The sequence below is a fragment of the Lissotriton helveticus genome, chromosome 5_1 (genome assembly GCF_964261635.1).
Source record: "Lissotriton helveticus chromosome 5_1, aLisHel1.1, whole genome shotgun sequence".
NCBI lineage: Eukaryota > Metazoa > Chordata > Amphibia > Caudata > Salamandridae > Lissotriton > Lissotriton helveticus.
This window is the reverse complement of record NC_136065.1, coordinates 1,210,119,557-1,210,137,414: the sequence shown is the minus strand read 5'-3', so window position 1 is coordinate 1,210,137,414 and position 17,858 is coordinate 1,210,119,557. Positions and strand designations below refer to the sequence as shown.

The window sequence follows — 17,858 nt, the reverse complement described above, 5'->3', positions numbered from 1 at the left end:
AGATGTCATAAAGCCCCCACGGGGTTTGTTCCTCAGTTTAAAAGGCTTCAAGTAGAGATGCTTTGTCTAGGGCTGTTTAATCTGCAGATTCTACTTCTAAATCTGGGGGGATATTGTCATTTGCATCTCCCCACTAAAGAATCTGGGGGGATGAATAGTACCCCTTCCCACCTGAACGGTTCTTGAACCCATGTGTAATATGCGGGTTGCAATATTTTCTACTTTGTACATATATCGCTTGTGTGTGTCAGTGTCTCTTATTATTTCTCCCCATTGTCACCTTTTGGATGTTTTGGGGTACTTCGTGATTCGATTCCCACTGCCCTGCCCCTTTGATTGGCATGCCAGTCTATATCTATTGTTTCTGTATGTCTCCTTTTCTGTATGTCTCTGGTTCCTCTCCTCGCTGCTCACTGCCTGTCCTGACCCTCTGTTCATTCTCCTTGCCCTCGCACCCCTTCTGATCTATCTTACCTTTCTCAGCTTCTAACAGGCCCTTCGTTGTGGAATAAGTTTGCTGAAGTGGTGCCGGGGTTCCTATGTAACTCAGTGACACTTGATAAGCAAGACGTCTAATGGGAGTATCATGACTTCCCTGCTTCTGAATCATGCAGAACCTCATGCGTGCATACCCAGATAATAATGACGTGTGAATTATATAGTGCTTGTCGCCACTGATGCTGTTTTAAAGCACTGGAACCAATGAAATACCTAAGTTAGCAGACCTAGGAAGGCTGTGATTGCAACTATATGTCTGAGGCAGACTGCAGTGCTACAGGCTATTCCAGCTGCCTCTATCTCTCCCTGCCCATACACCTTTAACGCTTACCCTCCATCCATTAATCCCTTAGCTACTTAACCCCCTCGCGCCCAAGGATATTAAGCAAGTGCCTAAAAACCTACGGTTTTGGGTGCTATAACTATAAAGACTGATCATCTGCAGATGAGATACCACAAAGGAAACATGTGTGACTGGACCCTAAGAGTTGTGGGAGTAAGCCAGTTAGGGGGTAGGGAGGAGCAATAGGGAGTTGGGGAAGGTTACAGTGTTCCCAGTTGGACTTCTTTGCTACAGAGTCATCAAGATTGTATTTAGACACAACATCCATAATTATGGAAATACACATACATGCAAATTTTGGTAGATTACAGCGCCTAAAACGAGCAATTGTATAACTATGAACATATTATTGGAAGACAAAATGTGTATACTAGATGACCTCTGAAATGTAAGATAATGTCACAATAGATTGTAATGCATATACCTAGAAAATCAATAAGACTGTGTTTAAAAAAAAGACTGATCATCTGCAAACATTTACTGGTTCTTTAATCTTCTTCACCCTCCTGCTCTCCCCTCTCCTCCAAGTCTACCTCCCATAACCTAGGTCACCTTCCCACTCTTCCTCCAAACTGACAATGCAAAACCCTAGGGAATGTGCCCAGCAGCTCACTCGTATTGTCCACAGGCCCAGAGATCCAATAGAATCAGAGCCCTTGAGCTGCTGGAGGGACAATCCCTCATCCCCAAACACGCACATGTCATTATTGGGCCCAAGTAAACCCATCTCTAAACACCATCGCAGAATCAGCACACAGAAGAACGAGAGGGCATAGTAGCCAGAGCTCTGGCCGGCATCCACAGGTCCATCTTTCATGACCCATGAGGGTCGTTGGGAAGTCTTGAGTATGGGCTGTGATGTAAATCCACCCTTCTCCACCAGAAGAGACCTGCAGGCGGAGAGATGAGTGAACGCATGTCAATGGGCTCTCATAAGGGGGGATGGGGTTTGGGAGGAGAAAGAGGAAACACATGGGATCGTGTTTTTGGTTCTCGAATGTTGCGGGTTCATGCTTGCCATTTGAATAAGAAGGGGTACCATTTATGCTAACCCTCACACAGGCAGTACAGCAGATATATCCTGTAAAGCAAGCACACACAGAGTACATATACTAAGAAATGCTCCTCGAATGTGATAATATTGCAAGCCAAATAACCACTGCGTCTCACCTGATGCTCCAATTGGAAAGGATGGTAACTAATACAGGAAATACCCACAGGTGCATAACTTCGTCAGTGACAATTGAGTGACAGCAGGAGTCTTAGATTTCCCAGCCATCTCCGCAGTGAACTACAAAATAAATGGTGTGCCAAGCAGAGGTTGGGGGGCTGATGATGGGCTTTGGGAAAGTGGAGGTTTTGGCTGTTAAGGGTTTTGAAAACAGGTACAGCAATACTCTTAAAACTAGCAAACATTCTTGAAGCTCTTAAAGTCTATGCAACTATTGTGTGGTGTATAGGAAGGGCGTTGATATAAGATGGCCAAGATGGGTGAGTTGGGCACATGCTAAGAACTCGCTTCTGCTAAATAGGGTGTCACGCATAGTATACAAGTTCTGATGCCAATGATGGTTGACTGCCTGCAGTGATCTTGAGTGTAACAACTTTAAGGTCATAGATTCTAATGCCGGTGAGATAATGAACCAACTGAACAATGTTTGTGTTGTGTGTTGGTGCATGCATGGATGTGTGTGAGACATCAAGGCAGTTTTATTTTTCATGAAGTATTTGCTATTTAGGATGAATATGAAATATTTTAGAAGAGTGAAGTGCAACATAGAAGACATTTTTGTAACAGAAGGAGTATCTCAAGCCTCAAGAGGTGCTGTTCAAAAACAGTGTACTCTGGCTGTGGACCAACAGATTGACATGAGAAGGTGGGAAACAGTTACATCACAAGAATCAGAGGGTAATTAGCATGACACATGTTCCAGCACTCAACTTTCCAGCAATAGAAGGGGCTGTTCATTATTTGCAGAATTACTTTTATGTGCATCCAGATTTAGAGTCCTGAATGTCAGCCTTGCCTTGTTTAAATAACACTGCTTGGAATTATTAACACAAGTTTGGCAGGGATCTAATTCTAGCACATTTGCTATTTCCTGCTGTTAAACAAAAAGGTAAAAGGAGAGATGTTGTACACTTTTTCCCTGCTGTCCCACTCCACAGCACTGTCCTTTCATAAAAACAGAAACAGAAGAGATACTAAATAAAGGACCCTTTCCTTCATGGCAAACGTGTTTTGACATAGTCTATAAGACCCCGAATACCCCATCAAAAAATAAACAAGTGAAAACTTCTTCAGTTAGGGGTAAAAAAGTGAGAAGCACAGTTTTACCCATGAAAATGTTTTCTGAATCAGATAATTTTAGACTCATCAGCCTAATAATTGCTTTTGTTTATCTATGCCATGTGGTGTGTGGGAGGAAGAAAGCGGGCTAGTCAAAACAAGTTCTTCACAAGCAAGAGGGACATTTGCTTGTGCTGTTAGTGTTTATGAGCCCAATGGAAATCCAACACAGACACTGCCAAACCCTGTTTATAGTCCCTGGACCCAACTAGCAGCCGGATGATGCATTTATTTGGGGGGGTGTTACCCCAAACATCCCCGCCTGAAGCTTCGCCCCTGTGTACCTGGAGACCTTCCCGGTGCTCGGGAGCATCAAGCACCACTGGGGACAGGAGAGTGGCCACAGGTAGCATTAAACTGCCGATGGCCTAACGTTGACACAGGAGCTGCCGTCAAAGTAAGCATCAATGAGAGGATGGAAACACAAGAGAGGCATATAAAAGAAACAAAGGTGCAGGAATCACACAATGGTGAATGAATTGAACAAACAGTAACCGCACAGCTAAGCAGTTGCAAGGTAACTTGTTCCCTCTTCTCTGCTGTCTAAATTATTCCTGCTACTCTGATTGGTCCTTCATGTCTGCCTGACCTGGAAGATCCTGCCTTGTATCTCTATCTCATTGACTACTGTCCGGCCTTCCATAGCCTCCAGGTATCAGTGTGTGTGTCGGCCATGACTGCACCAGGATCAAAGCACATGGCAGAAAGAGAAAAAACTCTGAAGGTCTGGCATGCCATACCTCTACTTCCACCCTGTCTCGTCACTGGTTTGAGACATCACACTTTGTCCATTCCCAGGCTTTCTCAGGCTCCCAGAACTACACCTCAAGAATGCCACCAATCACACAGAGAAAGAACTCCTGCCCCTAAGTTTTGCACAGAGACCCCATGTTAGTTCAGCATAACCCAATTCCTACTTTCTAGTTCAGGCAGTGGGTGTGGCAAACGGCATTTCCTGTACCACTATTTTGCTGCCCCCTACCAACCAACCGCATTCTCACGGCAGTGGAGGGAAAAAGCTGGGTGTGAAAATAACTGCTTCATCTCACCATCCTCTTCAAGGCCTCATCTGAAGCAGCAGCAAGATCCCAATCAGCTCTGGGTTACCACTGCAGCCCGGGTGACTCCCTAAGGACGCCTTCGAGTCCCAGAGGATCTCCTTTGAGAATGGATCCTGCTGTCATCACAACATTTTTCAACACAATTGTTTTTTTTGCTTTGTCCTGAAAAGCGCTCTGTCACCTGAAAGGGTCTTGTTCGTGCTATAAAAAACTCTAAAAATAAAACAAAACAAAAATGAAGAAGAGCCTGCAGGCTGGGACAGGCCGGGTAGGTGAAGGCTGGGAAGGACAGACCCGGAAATACTGCTTGTGCACTGCTTACTGGGCCGTGAGAAGTACATTGGACACACAGGGAATGTGTGAGCAGACATGAAGCACCAGATTAGAGCAGTAGGAAGCAGTTAGCTGGTGGTAAGATCTTAAGAATTTAACAAATCTGCTCCTGTTTCCACCTGGGGACAAGGATCTTGGGTGAACTGCTGCAACAGAAAGAGTGAGTCATTGATACATCTGATGGGGCACCAGTTGCCCATGAAAGTGCTGCTTTACTGCCACAGCCATAAGTAAATAAGCATTTGCAATGCAATAGGCCTCACATTTACAAGAGTTTGAGCTATTGGCGTTGTAAATGATAATGCCTTTTATTCATGTGTTTTTTTTAAAACAGATGAACAAAAGGTATTGTCGTTTACAATGCCAATAGCTTGAACTCTCTCAAATGGAGACCTATTGCATTAAAAATGCATTAGGAGAGAGTGTGTCCTGCCTTTTCCAGCCGGCAAGAGCAGGCAGGACAAAGCTGTCTGAGAAAATAGTGCCCGGATGCTGTAATTAAACCTACCAAGCAACAACACATGTAACAGGAGGTGTCCTCATGGGAGGTTACAAAATGGGAAAAGGTGGTCCTAAGGAGGGAATACCAAGCCTATTGACCAATGAAAAGCCACAGTTTACAATGGACAATGGCACTAGCCAATGAAAAAACTGGGCGGAGAGTAGGCAAAGCTTCACGTCCCCCGATGACCATCCACACAAATTACCACTGAATGTACTAATGTTATCATATGCATTGATAACACTAAATATGAGTGTACATTGATTGGGAAAATTAAATTAAGAACCAAAGATACATCATTATTATTTCACTAATCCTAAAACAATCATGTATAAACGTAAATAAAATGGGCAAATAATAAATATCGATGCAGATGAAGATGTCAAAAAAAATAAATGCTATAAAACCGGGAGTCCAAATCATACCGTACTTGGACAGTTGTGAAAGGCAGCGAGTCTTCTAAGACCCTCATTGCTGCCCGGTGCAGGGTTCCACCTCTAATTCACTTAGGGTTCACTTTCAAAATAATGTGGCAGGCGCTGGAACTGGAAGACAAGAAAAAGGTTTATTTCTCATGAGGAGATCACGTCAACTGCAGACACCGGGATGTCGGAGGGAGGTGCTCTGCTGATAACTCCTTTGGCTCTTCCTTTTATACAGGTTTTACATAATGCATTTGTTTCATCAACATGGCTACACAAGCTTGGAGTCCCCACCCCGGGCAGGTTGCCACACAAGCCCAACAGTAATTCTCTTCCCACCCAGGTCAAACAGACAATCTTATCTTGCAGCTGGACCTTGCTTCACTGTCTAAAACATGTGAGACCGGCCAGATCTAAGAGTCCGTTCTGTTGATAAAAACACGTCCCATTGTTGGTAAAAACAAGTCCTGCTGTTTGCAGTGCAATAAATCATGTTTGCAAGAGTCTTTTTGGTATTTGGAACCTATTTGTGTAACTAGTTGCAGTGAAGGATAGAGTGTCCAAGGGTTTGCCTGTAAACAGAGATGAGAGGAAAAACGAGTTTGTGGCAGCAAGTGGCGCTGAGTTTGTCGTGGCAATAGAGTTTATAGCCCCTAGCATACATACCCGGTCGGTCAGAGGATCAGAGGGATGCTAGTAAGGGCAGGGTAAAACAAAGGTGACCAACAGAGTACAAATTGACTGCGATAGATTAAAATGACGGCAGCTTATGTGCACATAGAAATTTCCACCAGACAACATGCGCAGGTAATGTTCACGATTGTAATTTTGCTTTTAACAGTCGCCCCTTTGAACATAACTAGCCAGCTTGTCAGTCTATTTCGATCTCCATAATGTCCTGTATCTCTTGATCATACATTACTCTCATTTTTGTTTGCTGAGTGTCCATAGTCTTAGGGTGCAAGGTAGTTATGCAAAGAGAACACAAAGGTGGTATACAGTGTATACCTAAACAACAACCACATATTGCCAATACTGGGACCAAGAGAATCATTGATATTTTCCAACCCCACTCCTTCAAGATGCCCCAAAGCCAACTTCCACTTATCCAAGTCCCTGATCCTTGATGAATTTCTGTAGATAGCCTATGGAGATGTTCGATTGCTTCATAGACAGAAGGTGAATTATAAGGAATGTATACACAGCAGCTGGCACTGATGATGCGGCATGCTCCTCCACGGTCCGCTAGTACCACGCCCAGGACCATGCGATTTAGCAGGGCAACCAGACGGACCGCTTGGAGCTCAGCAGTGTTGTTGGTGAGGATGCCAGCTGTGACATTCAGGGTGGTCTCTACCGCTTGAGACAGATGTCTGATGGCTCGGCTGTTTGCCATCGGTCCCCATAGCGGGACGAGCCCTTTTGCTGTGTCGAAGAACTGTGATGAGGCAGAGTCTGCTTGATCAGTGTCTTTAGAACGCTTTTCTCGATGATGCTCTGCAGGGGCTGTGTAGGTTGGTGGCAAAACAAAGGCAATGTAGCACGTGCCCCCCCCCCCGAAGTTTCTTGGGAGCCAGGTGTAGGCTTTGGTTCTACAAACAAAGTACATATTGGGTGATGCAACAAGTGCTGGAGGGTTGGCAGTGTTCAAAGCCCTTACAATGCTACAGGTGCTGTGACCCACATTCTTAGTCCCACGGCCTTCAATGCATACAAGGCCAGAGACATTCACCACAGATAGGGCCACAGTCAGCGTTGCAGCAGTTCTTTTCTTCAGGTAAGAAAATGTGGCTCTGTTAGGATTATTGAACACTTGCATTTCCACTCGTTCTTTGGAGGGCACATACATCGGGAATGTCGCATTGGGGGTGTTAGGGCAGAAGGGGGTGGCTGTTCTTCCTGTTTTATTTCACCAGAACTCGGTGTAGAACTGGGCGATTGTTCTGTCGGAAGTGGCATTGTCTTTGTAACTTTCCTGTAGGAGCATCATCCAGGCAAGGCAAGATCCGTGAATAGAAAAGGGTGAAGGGATGAAAGGGATGGAATGTTCAGTGGCATGTGGTAACAGCCCACAGACCCAACAGTTGGTAGCATTGGTAGCAAGATGGTGCTGCTGCAACATCTGCACGAAAGAATTATTCCAGAATTCTTTGAGTCGTTCTCGGAGATGTAGCGGTAGTGATACAAGGTAGTGTTCTTTCTTGGGGGTTGGTTGCATGGTGGGTGACATTGTTCTGTATGCGGGTGCATTCTCTTCAATTGCGACCATTTGCAGGAGACAGGTGAGAAATGCAGCTACAAGTGCAATTGTCTTTGTGCTGTGCAGGTTAGCAGTCTTGGTGTTTTTGCTGTGGCTTTGCAGATGTTCAGTTTCTTCCATCATCTTCGAGGAGCTCAACAACTGTTAGGACCACAGACTTTTGTCTGGTGCTTTCCTGGTAGCGTTGTGTGACTGTGCTACCGATCTGAGACCTTGACTCAGTTATTGGCCTGGTCATTGGAGCTCCCTTCTTTCGTCGATCTTAGGTTGTATCCTTTCTTGGATGGCAATGTGGGGTCGGGAAATTTTGATAGTTCGAGGGAGTCTTCTTGTGGGTAGCAAGTCAGAGCTGGTCGGTCCTTCGCGAGTACTTCCTCTTGCACCTCGCCCCCTTCACAGGTTGCCAGGGTTGGAGGAACTCGCTTGCAATGATGAGCGTGCAGCCAGTTTCATTTTCCTTCCACTCGGAGGGCAGTTCAGGTGGTGATCAGGACTTGCCGGGGGCCCGTCCACCTAGGCTCCAGATTCTTCGTTCTTTGGAAGTTGCGAATCAATACATGGTCGCCTGGCTTTATTTCATGTCCCAGGCCCCTGATACGTCAGGCAAGGCTTGCTGCACCTGTTGGTGGATAATTGTTAGCTCGTTTGTCAATTCATGCAAATAATCTGACATTAATATGTTCGGGACATCGTTAATGGAGGTGGGTCTTGGTGCCGCCCAAATGCTCATAGGCCTGCCGAAGACCACCTCATACGGGGTAAGTCTGTGTTTGGTTGGGGTGGAGCGCATCGATAGCAATGCCAATGGGAGGGCGTCGGGCCATTTCAACCCGGTTGTGGCAACTATTTTGGCTAGTTTTAGTTTCAATGTTGCATTGTGCCTCTCTACCAGGCCCGCTGATTGGGGCTGGAAGACGGCATGGAACTTTTGTTTTACCCCCAACCCTCTCAGTATGCTCTGTATCACCTCGGCTACGAAGTGGGGGCCGTTGTCGCTCCATAAAATTCTGCAAAGGCCATATCGGGGGAAGAATTCTTTCAGCAATACTTTTGCAGTGGCTAAGGCGGTATTGTCACGGGTGGGATATGCCTCCACCCATTTGCTAAAAGCGCATACAACTACCAGGACATATTTTAGACCACAGCATCTTTCTAGTTGGATGTAATCCATTTGAAGGACTTCAAAGGGGTGATCAGGGATTCCAAACCCTCCCTGTGGTACTACTGTCCCCTTCCCTGGGTTGTGTTGTAGGCAGACTATACATTGTTGTACTAGGCGTTTTGCACATTCTGCTATCTTGACATTATGCCATACTCTGGTGATTAGTCTAATCATGGGGGTGGAGCCTATGTGTGCTGGTAAATGTGCCATGGACAATATGGGGATGAGGTAGGCATTGGGTAACAGCCATTTATTTCCATCTTTAGTTCTCCAGCAATCTTCTTCGTCTTTTAGTCCCGGCTTTTCCCTCTCGGTCAATTCGTCTTGTGTGCCTGTAGTCTGTATGTCCCTTACAGTGGTCCTAGCGTCAGTCCATTGTTCAGCTTGTGACTTGGTCACATACATTCGTGTCGTAGTTCTGTCTCCTGCCGTGGCTCGGGCAGTAACTTCTGCTAGTGCATTTCCCTGTCCAATGAGATCAGTCACTTTCCTATGTGCTTGGCATTTTATCACTGCTAACTTCTTGGAGAGGAGGACTGCTTGCGTCAAGGCGGAGACTAAATCTCCATGCAGGATGGGTATACCGTGTGAAGTCAGGAACCCTCTTTCCTTCCATAAGATCCCAAAAAGGTGAACCACCCCGAAGGCATATTGGCTGTCGGTGTATATGTTAACTGTTGTGTCAGTCGCTAAGATACATGCTTGTGTAAGGGCAATGAGTTCTGCAGCCTGGGCTGAACGTTGGGGAATACGGGCTGTTTCCAGAACGGTTCGGGCTGTGGTGACAGCGTATGCAGCTGAGGTGGTGCGGTCGGGGAGTTTGATGCACGAACCATCCACCCATAGTTCCCCATCTGGTTCTAGAAAGGCGGTGTCTCTGAGATCTATTCTACTCTTTGTTTGTTCATCGGTTAGTGTCACACAGTCGTGTAGTGGAGTCACGGTAGGATCATTTTTGGGTAGGGGTAACAGTGTGGCTGGATTGAGGGTGGTGCATCGCTTTAGGGTAATGTGTGGTGCTAGCAGGGTCAACTCATATCCTGTCAGTTGGGCGCTAGTCAAATGTTGGGTTTTGGTCTGGTTTCGTAGTGTGTCAACTGCATGGGGTACTAAAACAGTGACTGGATTGGAGAGCACTATTCCTTCGCTCTGATGTATCGATACTGCTGCAGCTGCCACAGCGCGCAGGCACGCTGGCAGTGCTCTGGCTACTGGATCGAGGGTGGCAGAGAAATATGCACAAGGGCGTTGTTTGTGACCAATTGATTGTGTTAGGACAGACAATGCATATCCTTCCCTCTCGTGCGTGTAGAGGAAGAATGGTTTGGAGTAATCTGGGGTTCCTAGGACAGGCGCTGAACAAAGGGCATTGCATAGTTCTTTGAAGGCTGACTGGCATTCGGGGGTCCAGGGGAGAGGTGAGGGGATGTCTTTAGCTAGGAGGGAGAGAAGGGGTTTGACAATGAGGCTAAAGTTCGGTAACCACTGTCGGCAAAATGAGGTGAGACCTATCAAAGAGCGGACTTGCTTCTGATCTTTGGGGACAGGGGTGTCTAGAATTGTCTGGATCCTGTCAGGCGTGAGTTTCCTCCCTTCGTTTGATAAAAGGTGACCCAAATAGGTCACTTGTGATTTACAGAACTGCAATTTCTTTCGGGAGACCTTGTGACCATGTTCAGCAAGGCAATGGAGTAGTTTGATGGTGGCTGTGACGGCTATTGGTATGGTGTCTGCTGCTAGAAGGATGTCGTCTACATATTGTATTAGTGCCACTCCATCTGGCAATTGTATGGCGTCCAACTGTCTTTTAAGCGCCTGGCTATAGATGCTTGGGCTCTCAGTGTACCCCTGAGGTGCTCTGCAAAATCTGTACGAACGGGAGTTCAGGGTGAATCCAAATAGATAGCGGCTGTCCTTCTGTATAGGTATGGAAAAGAATGCGTTTTTGAGGTCAATTACCGTGAAGGTGGTGGCAGTGAAAGGGATTGAAGTCAAAATGATCGTGATGTCGGAAACCACTGGGTATTGTGGCACTACGATTTTGTTTATCTCCCGCAGGTCAATGATGAAGCGGTAGGGCTTTCGGTCTCCCTCCCCCTGTCTCTTTACAATCGGTAGTATGGGACTGTTACAAACGTTGCTCACTACTTCCTCTACCACCCCTGCCTCTACCAAAGAGTGTATGATCTCTGTCATTGCCTTCTCGCTTCTGGCGATATTTTGTACTGCTGTACTTTCGGTAGGGTTGCGTCCTGTTGTATTGTTACGTGTACTGGGTCAATCATCATTCGTCCTACGTCTCAATCAGCCCTAGCCCATAAGTGTGATGGCAAAGTGTCCAGTAGGGGTGCGTCAGTCTCAGAGATGGGAAACATGTGCTGAGAAGGGTTCTTTCTATGGTGCTGGGGATTGTCATACAGGATGACACGCACTCCATCTGGTGAGCATCTGATAGTCGCAAGGAAGTGTTTCAAAAGGTCAAGACCCATAATGGCATCTGGGGTGTTAGAAGAGTGGAGGAATGTTATTTTGATGCTATTGTTGTCAAGGTTAAAAGGGTTCTGTCGGGACAAAGGGTTGGTGGAGGGCGTACCGTCAAATCCTATTGAGGTCACATGTGAGCCTGACAAGGGTGCCCTTGGAATTAGTCGTTTGGATAGTGCACTACGTATTGCTCCCGTGTCTACCAAAAATGGCGACTTTGTGCCCAGGACCTCAGCAGTAACATAAGGGCCTTGCTGATCAACATAGAGCTCGACTGGATCCCTCCCTTGCCCCTGGCTGTCCTATGCAAAGTTGTACGTATGGTCATAGTCTGTTGGTACTGATTCTGTTTGGGATGGTCAAATGCGTTCACTCTTCCTGGCCTTTCCTCTCTTGCCTCACTCGCGAACCCTCTCCCACGTCCTCTTCCTCTCTGTCCACTTGCAATTTCCCTCGCCCCTCTGCCCCTACCAGCTCCTAACAAAGCCGGGCATTGGGTTTTCCAGTGTCGATATTCTTTGCAAAATGCACATTGATCCTGTCCTAGGTCTTGGCGTCCTACATATGGTGTTGATGAATTGTTTCTAGGTGGCTGTACTCTAGAGGTATTCTGCTGGTATCCTCCCCTATATTGCTCCCTTCCTGTATTCGCCCCCTGGAGTTGTGCTACCATTACCCTTTCCTTCAAGTCCTTCTTTTTCCTTTCGGTAGCCCTGTCATTTTCGTTTCTCTGGTGCTCATAGTTCTGGGCCATTTGGAGAATGGCCGCTGGTTTAGATGCTGCCCAACTACGTTCGCTGGCTTGTAATTTCTGGGATACATCTGGCAGTAGTCCTTTGACATAGTTCTTCACAAATAAGTGGTGTCCGGTTGCGATGGACATGTCTTGTCCACTGTAATCAAAGAACACCGTTTCAAATCTGGAGAAATACTCTGAGACATCCTCTTGTGGTTTCTGGCGGCACGCAGTTACTATGGACCAGTCTATCTTTTTCACTAGGATCGGTGGCACCCCTAAAACCTGTTAAAACGCGGCGAAATCATGACGCCCATAGGTGGTTCACCGAGGAACTTAAGGCACTGAAACTGAGCCTCCGTCAGGCCGAAAGGCGCTGGCGTCGAGATTATTCCTCACAGTCCAAGGCTGCCTTCTCCTCCCAGCTGAGAGAATACAAGTCTGCTATAGCCAGGGCTAAATCTTGTTATTTCTCCAATAAGATCTTGAACTCCACCAATAAGTCCAAAGACATCTTTTCGATTGTTGAGGAATTATCGAACCCGGCGAGAGTCACCATTGCCCCTCTTCCTTCCCAGCTATTGTGTGATTCTCTGAATCAATTTTTTGTGGACAAAATCATTAAAATTAAAACCAGCATTGTCCACGCATCTTCTGTTTCCACCCTTCCCACTCTCCCCCCTTTCCATCGCACCGATACCCTCACCCAGTTCCCACTCATTTCCAGAGACAAATTCCGTTCCCTTCTGTTTAAAGTTTCCTCTGGATCTCCCAGTGACTGTTGCCCCCCGTCGGCCCTACGAGAAGCCTTCACTTCATGCCCGGACCCCCCTTTAGCTCTTTTAAACAGCTCTTTGACTACGGGGGTGGTCCCAGGTTCTTTTAAACGGGCAGAAGTGGTTGCTATCTTGAAAAAACCCACGGCCGACCAGTCCAACATGAGCAACTACCATCCAATTTCCCTCCTCCCCTTCCTTAGTAAGGTCCTGGAGTCTCACGTCACCCAGACCCTTACTTCTTTTGTGGAGGACTCCTGTGTTTTGGACCCCCAGCAGGCTGGATTCAGACCAGCACACTCCACAGAAGCAGTCATCCTCTCTGTGATGGACGAACTCCGCAGGGGCGCTGACACCAACACCTGTCAGGCCCTGGTCCTTTTGGATCTGTCAGCCGCCTTTGACACGGTCGACCATGACATCTTGGTCGACCGTGTCGGAGAGGCCGGCATCCAGGGCATTGCCCTGGACTGGGTGCGCTCCTTTCTGACCCACCGCCACCAGGCCGTCAGATTGTCTCAGTTTTCTGCCTCTCAAGTCGAGCTGACCTGCGGTGTCCCTCAGGGCTCCTCCCTATCCCCTCTTCTTTTTAATTTGTATTTGGCCCCATTAATCCGTTCCCTCCACTGTTTTAATGTCTCCGCATTTAATTATGCGGACGACATTCAATTGGTTTTCACCATTGACTCTGGGCCCGAATCTATCTCTACCTTTCAAAATGCCCTTTGTTTCATCAGTGATTGGATGGGTGCAAACCACCTGAAACTTAACCCCGACAAGACCGAGTTGGTGCTTGTCGGGGGACCCTCCAATCCTTGGCATCCTTCCTTCTGGCCGGCCAGCCTGGGCTCCCCGCCTTGTCCGGTCAACTCAGCAAAAAGTCTGGGTGTTGTCATCAGCAACGATCTATCGATGACACCCCAGATTAGTGCTGTAGTCTCCTCTAGTCATTTCCAGCTCAGGAAGATACGTAAGATCTCGCGCCTACTTACCACCGATGCCCTTATTTTGGCTCTACTCGCGTTAGTCATGTCTAGGCTTGACTACGCGAATGCATTATATGTAGGCATTCCTGCTTATCAACTTAGGAGACTACAGCTGATCCAAAATCAGGCTGCCCGTCTGATTTATCACCAGCCGAGAGACCAACATGTCCAACCGCTTCTAAAGGACCTTCACTGGCTTCCGGTCTCTGCCCGTTGCAAATTTAAGCTGGGCTGTATCACCTTTAAATCTCTCTCTGGTCAGGGCCCCGCTTTCATTTCTTCCCTGCTACATCATTACGTCCCCTCCCGTACCCTCCGGTCCTCCCACATGGCTCTTTTATCTATCCCCAGATTCAAGCGGAAGAAACACGGTGGTCTTAGGTTCTCTTTCCTAGCCCCGTCCTTTTGGAATTCTTTACCTCTCCCGCTTAGGTTAGCCTCTCCCTATTCTAGTTTCAGATCTTCCCTTAAAACTCATCTTTTCACTGAGGCCTATTATTAACTTTTGCTTTTCTGTTATGTTAGTTCTGTCTCTCTCTGCTCTCTCCGAACAGCGCCAAGAAACCTAATGGTGTTAGCGCGCTCAACAAATTAATTTAACATAACATAACATAACATAACATCAGCATTTTCACTTTCTGTACTATTTTGTCAGGGAGGTCCAATATTGCTTTAACCGTTTTTTGACCAGGGTTTCGCTGTTTATCTAGTGTGTTGAGTTGTTCCCAGGTATGGCCAAGCAGTTCGGTATGGTCTACTTTCCTAATCTGTTTCCACACATCTGCTGGCAAACATAACCTGAAGAACAAGTCTATGTCGGCAAGTGTCATTATTGTTGATCCCAGAGCGATACCTAGCTCGGAGGAAAAAGGCGGTGGGGTTCTTTCGTAAATTCTGTAAAGATTTACGGAAAGTCAAAATGTCCTGTCTGTCCCATGGCTGATACACCCAATTGTTGCGTTATGTAGCGCTATTCCAAACGTGGGTAGCGTCACCAAATGCACTCGATGAATAAAGTTTCAAAAAAAGTTGTTATGCATTTTTGTATCACTAAAGATTTATTGAAAAAAAGGGTTTTTGGTCTTGACGTTGTATTCACATCTTACAGTTCATAAAGTTTCAAAAAATCATCATTCAATTCTTAAGATTCATTTATGATTTCCCAATGCATTTCGGGCCGAAGGAGCTTCATCAGGGGATTAGCGGTACTGTTAATAAAGAAAAATACACAAAAATGAATATATGTCAGGATCCTTCCTAATGAACGGTCAGCAAGAGTTCTCAAAATGAAGCAACAGAACTGGAGTTTGGCTTCTTCCTGGTCCAAGGCGTGGAATTCACGGAATTCCAAGATGGCGGGCGAGCAGGACAACTGCCAGCCTAAGTTGCCAGTCTAGTTTTCTGAACATTCCAGAACGGAGTTCAGGTGAGGCGCGCGCTCTATCAGAGCTGCGCACTTCACCGAGAATTCAGCCCGAGTCAGTTAGAGAATTCCTGTCAGAGTAGAAACGTTTGTAGAGAAAAGTTATTTTCAGAATTTCAGAGTGGCAAGAGATATATTCCTAGTAGCAACTCAGTATAATAGTTTCCCTGCAGAAATTGCCACGTAGGTGTCTAGCAGCGAAAAGAAAAGAGACATTCAGAGAGACTCCGTCAAGACAACGTGTCGCCGCTTCAGGAGCAGTGCAAGCTGTCATCACGTTAAGGAAAACAGTTTTCATAGAGCTAAGTGACAATTAAATCTAGACTGTATTCGGCAGAAATTGTATTACGCTTACAGCCTGTGACATTTATAATTCAAGAGATAACAGTAGCGTTAATGAAGCAGGTGTTTCAAGACACAGCAACAAGAAATTAAACACGTCCTACAGAGAAATGTAAATAGTTTGTTTAAATGCAATTTAGACAATTACTTGAAGTAAAAAAGGAAAGAAAACCTTACCTGAATCTAGTGAGGCGAATAACTCGAGCAGGAAAGCAACAGTCCTAAAAGAAGAAGAAATACAAGAACAGAACACATTATAAGGATAGCGGAATACAGTACTGGTAGGTCAAAAGAGATAAAGGAAGATAACAGATAATAGGAAGAGATAGAGCAGGAAATTAATCGATTGACTGTTTTGCAGATGAGGTATTCACAAGCCAACATACAACACAAGAGGAAGAATAAAAGACACAGAGTTGCATAGCGTGGTAGGTTTTATAGTCTAGAAAACACATATTCTAAGAGAATAGCTAGAGTGGAATATTAAGAGAGTCATTTCATTTTAGTGAGATTGAACACAAGGCAACTCCAGTTAACGAAACCTCACAGTAGAAAGAAGAGCTACAGGTCTATGCAGTCCCATGGGTATGTAGGTTTAATACCAATAGAAGCAGGTAGAACAGAGTTAAGATTTATAGGCTAAAAAATATTGTATGTGTTTAGTATTCACAGGAACCTAGTTTGGCTGATAAAGTCAGAGGAGGATTTGCTGGAGTACCGAGGGACCGGACCAGTCTCTTCTGTGCCTTTCTTTTCTTATGGTTATTTTTTCCACTTTTCCCCTTCTCTTTTTCTGATTGCTTGGAGTTATGATTTTAATCTGACTCCGACTGATTGGAGAGAGGGAGTTGGAAAGCAAGCATCTTCTGTTCCTGTGCAAGTCGAAATAGAGACAAGAATTGAAAATTCGTGGAGCCCTGACAATATATGCAATAATTTGTTGCGAATGTTAAGAAACATATCAAGATAGAACAATCCTGTCATTATCTGTATTATTCTAAAGGTCATTGCTGTTTCTGCATTGAACATTGTGACCCACGTGTAATACGAAATTTTTTCAAATGAATACACACATAAGCGATATTAGCAAAAAACAGAACATTCAACAGCGTGAATTGGGTTGGATGGTGCCGGGAGCAATAAATATTTTGTGTGACTGGTAACACAAAGCTTGGGAGCAGTGTGTAACTGGGTTCGAAGAGGGAGTGTAGATCCTACCTTAAGGATCACAAAAGTTAAGCTGGAAATTCGGCTTTTTCCAAAACGATCAGTCCTAAGAAACGAAAATGTAAAATTACTCTACAGCGTAATACAGTGCGAAACGTGATCGAGGTGTCAAGCCCTTACTACTAAGGTAGGTGGTGGGTTGAAAGAATGGTACCTTCTAAACGTGGATCGGCATTCAGTTACGCAGCGAGGCATAAGATGAATCTGTAAAAGAAAGGTGCGATCTATGTAACCGTGGGCGTTTTAAAGCGAGTCGCCCTGCCGGTCTAATTTCTGGTCTCATGGTGCTATCGGGGTTACTCACCACGTAAATCGCGAGTGCTCGGCTCGCTGTATTCGGAGAAGGCTGGCGGGATGGAATGCAGAAATCCCGGTTACCTATATGGGTTGAAAAATCACGTGACAAGACGTGACTGAAAGTGAAAAATCGAATACGCGAGAAGCGTGGGGCAAAGGACAGACTTAAAACGATTAAAAATCCATCGTTCTTAAAACGTGATATCTCTGTGTGAAAGTTGACAGGATAAGAAAAAAGCGTAAATGACTCCGTATCCAAAAGGAAATGTGGAATGCAAAGATTGTGGTGACGGGGCTGAATATCCGTGGGTCAAAGTGGGGTGGGGCAGGGACGTTAGGCACTACGAACATGTCCAAGGGGTGTATGCCAGTGTGGGCTATTGATTATTAGATAACGGACTGTGGGGTGGCGTGGCCAGGGTGTTATGAAACGGTGGTGTCGTACAAAAACATCAATTGATCCTCTATAAGAAATATACTGCAGTTGGTAATATATGTACATCATCACATCAATGGGTAATAATATCATGTTATAAGTTTTATAGAAAACAATTCAGGTCCAACCGATCATTGAGTCCTTTCGGTTGAATCGTGGTTAGGCGGTTGATCCAAAATATTTCCCGTCTCAAAAAATGTTGGCCATTGTCTCTTCCGGG

At 45.8% G+C, this 17,858-nt stretch overlaps 1 long non-coding RNA gene across 1 annotated transcript in view; it reads right to left on the bottom strand.

Annotated features, from left to right (window-relative positions):
• Positions 1-241: 241 nt before the first annotated feature.
• Positions 242-17,858, bottom strand: part of LOC144753547 (uncharacterized) — a 34,029-nt gene continuing 16,412 nt past the window's right edge. The window contains exons 3-4 of the long non-coding RNA XR_013594405.1: positions 15,856-15,899; positions 242-1,731 (exon numbers count right to left, since the gene is read on the bottom strand). This is a non-coding gene — a long non-coding RNA (uncharacterized LOC144753547). The remainder of the gene's footprint in view (positions 1,732-15,855; positions 15,900-17,858) is intronic.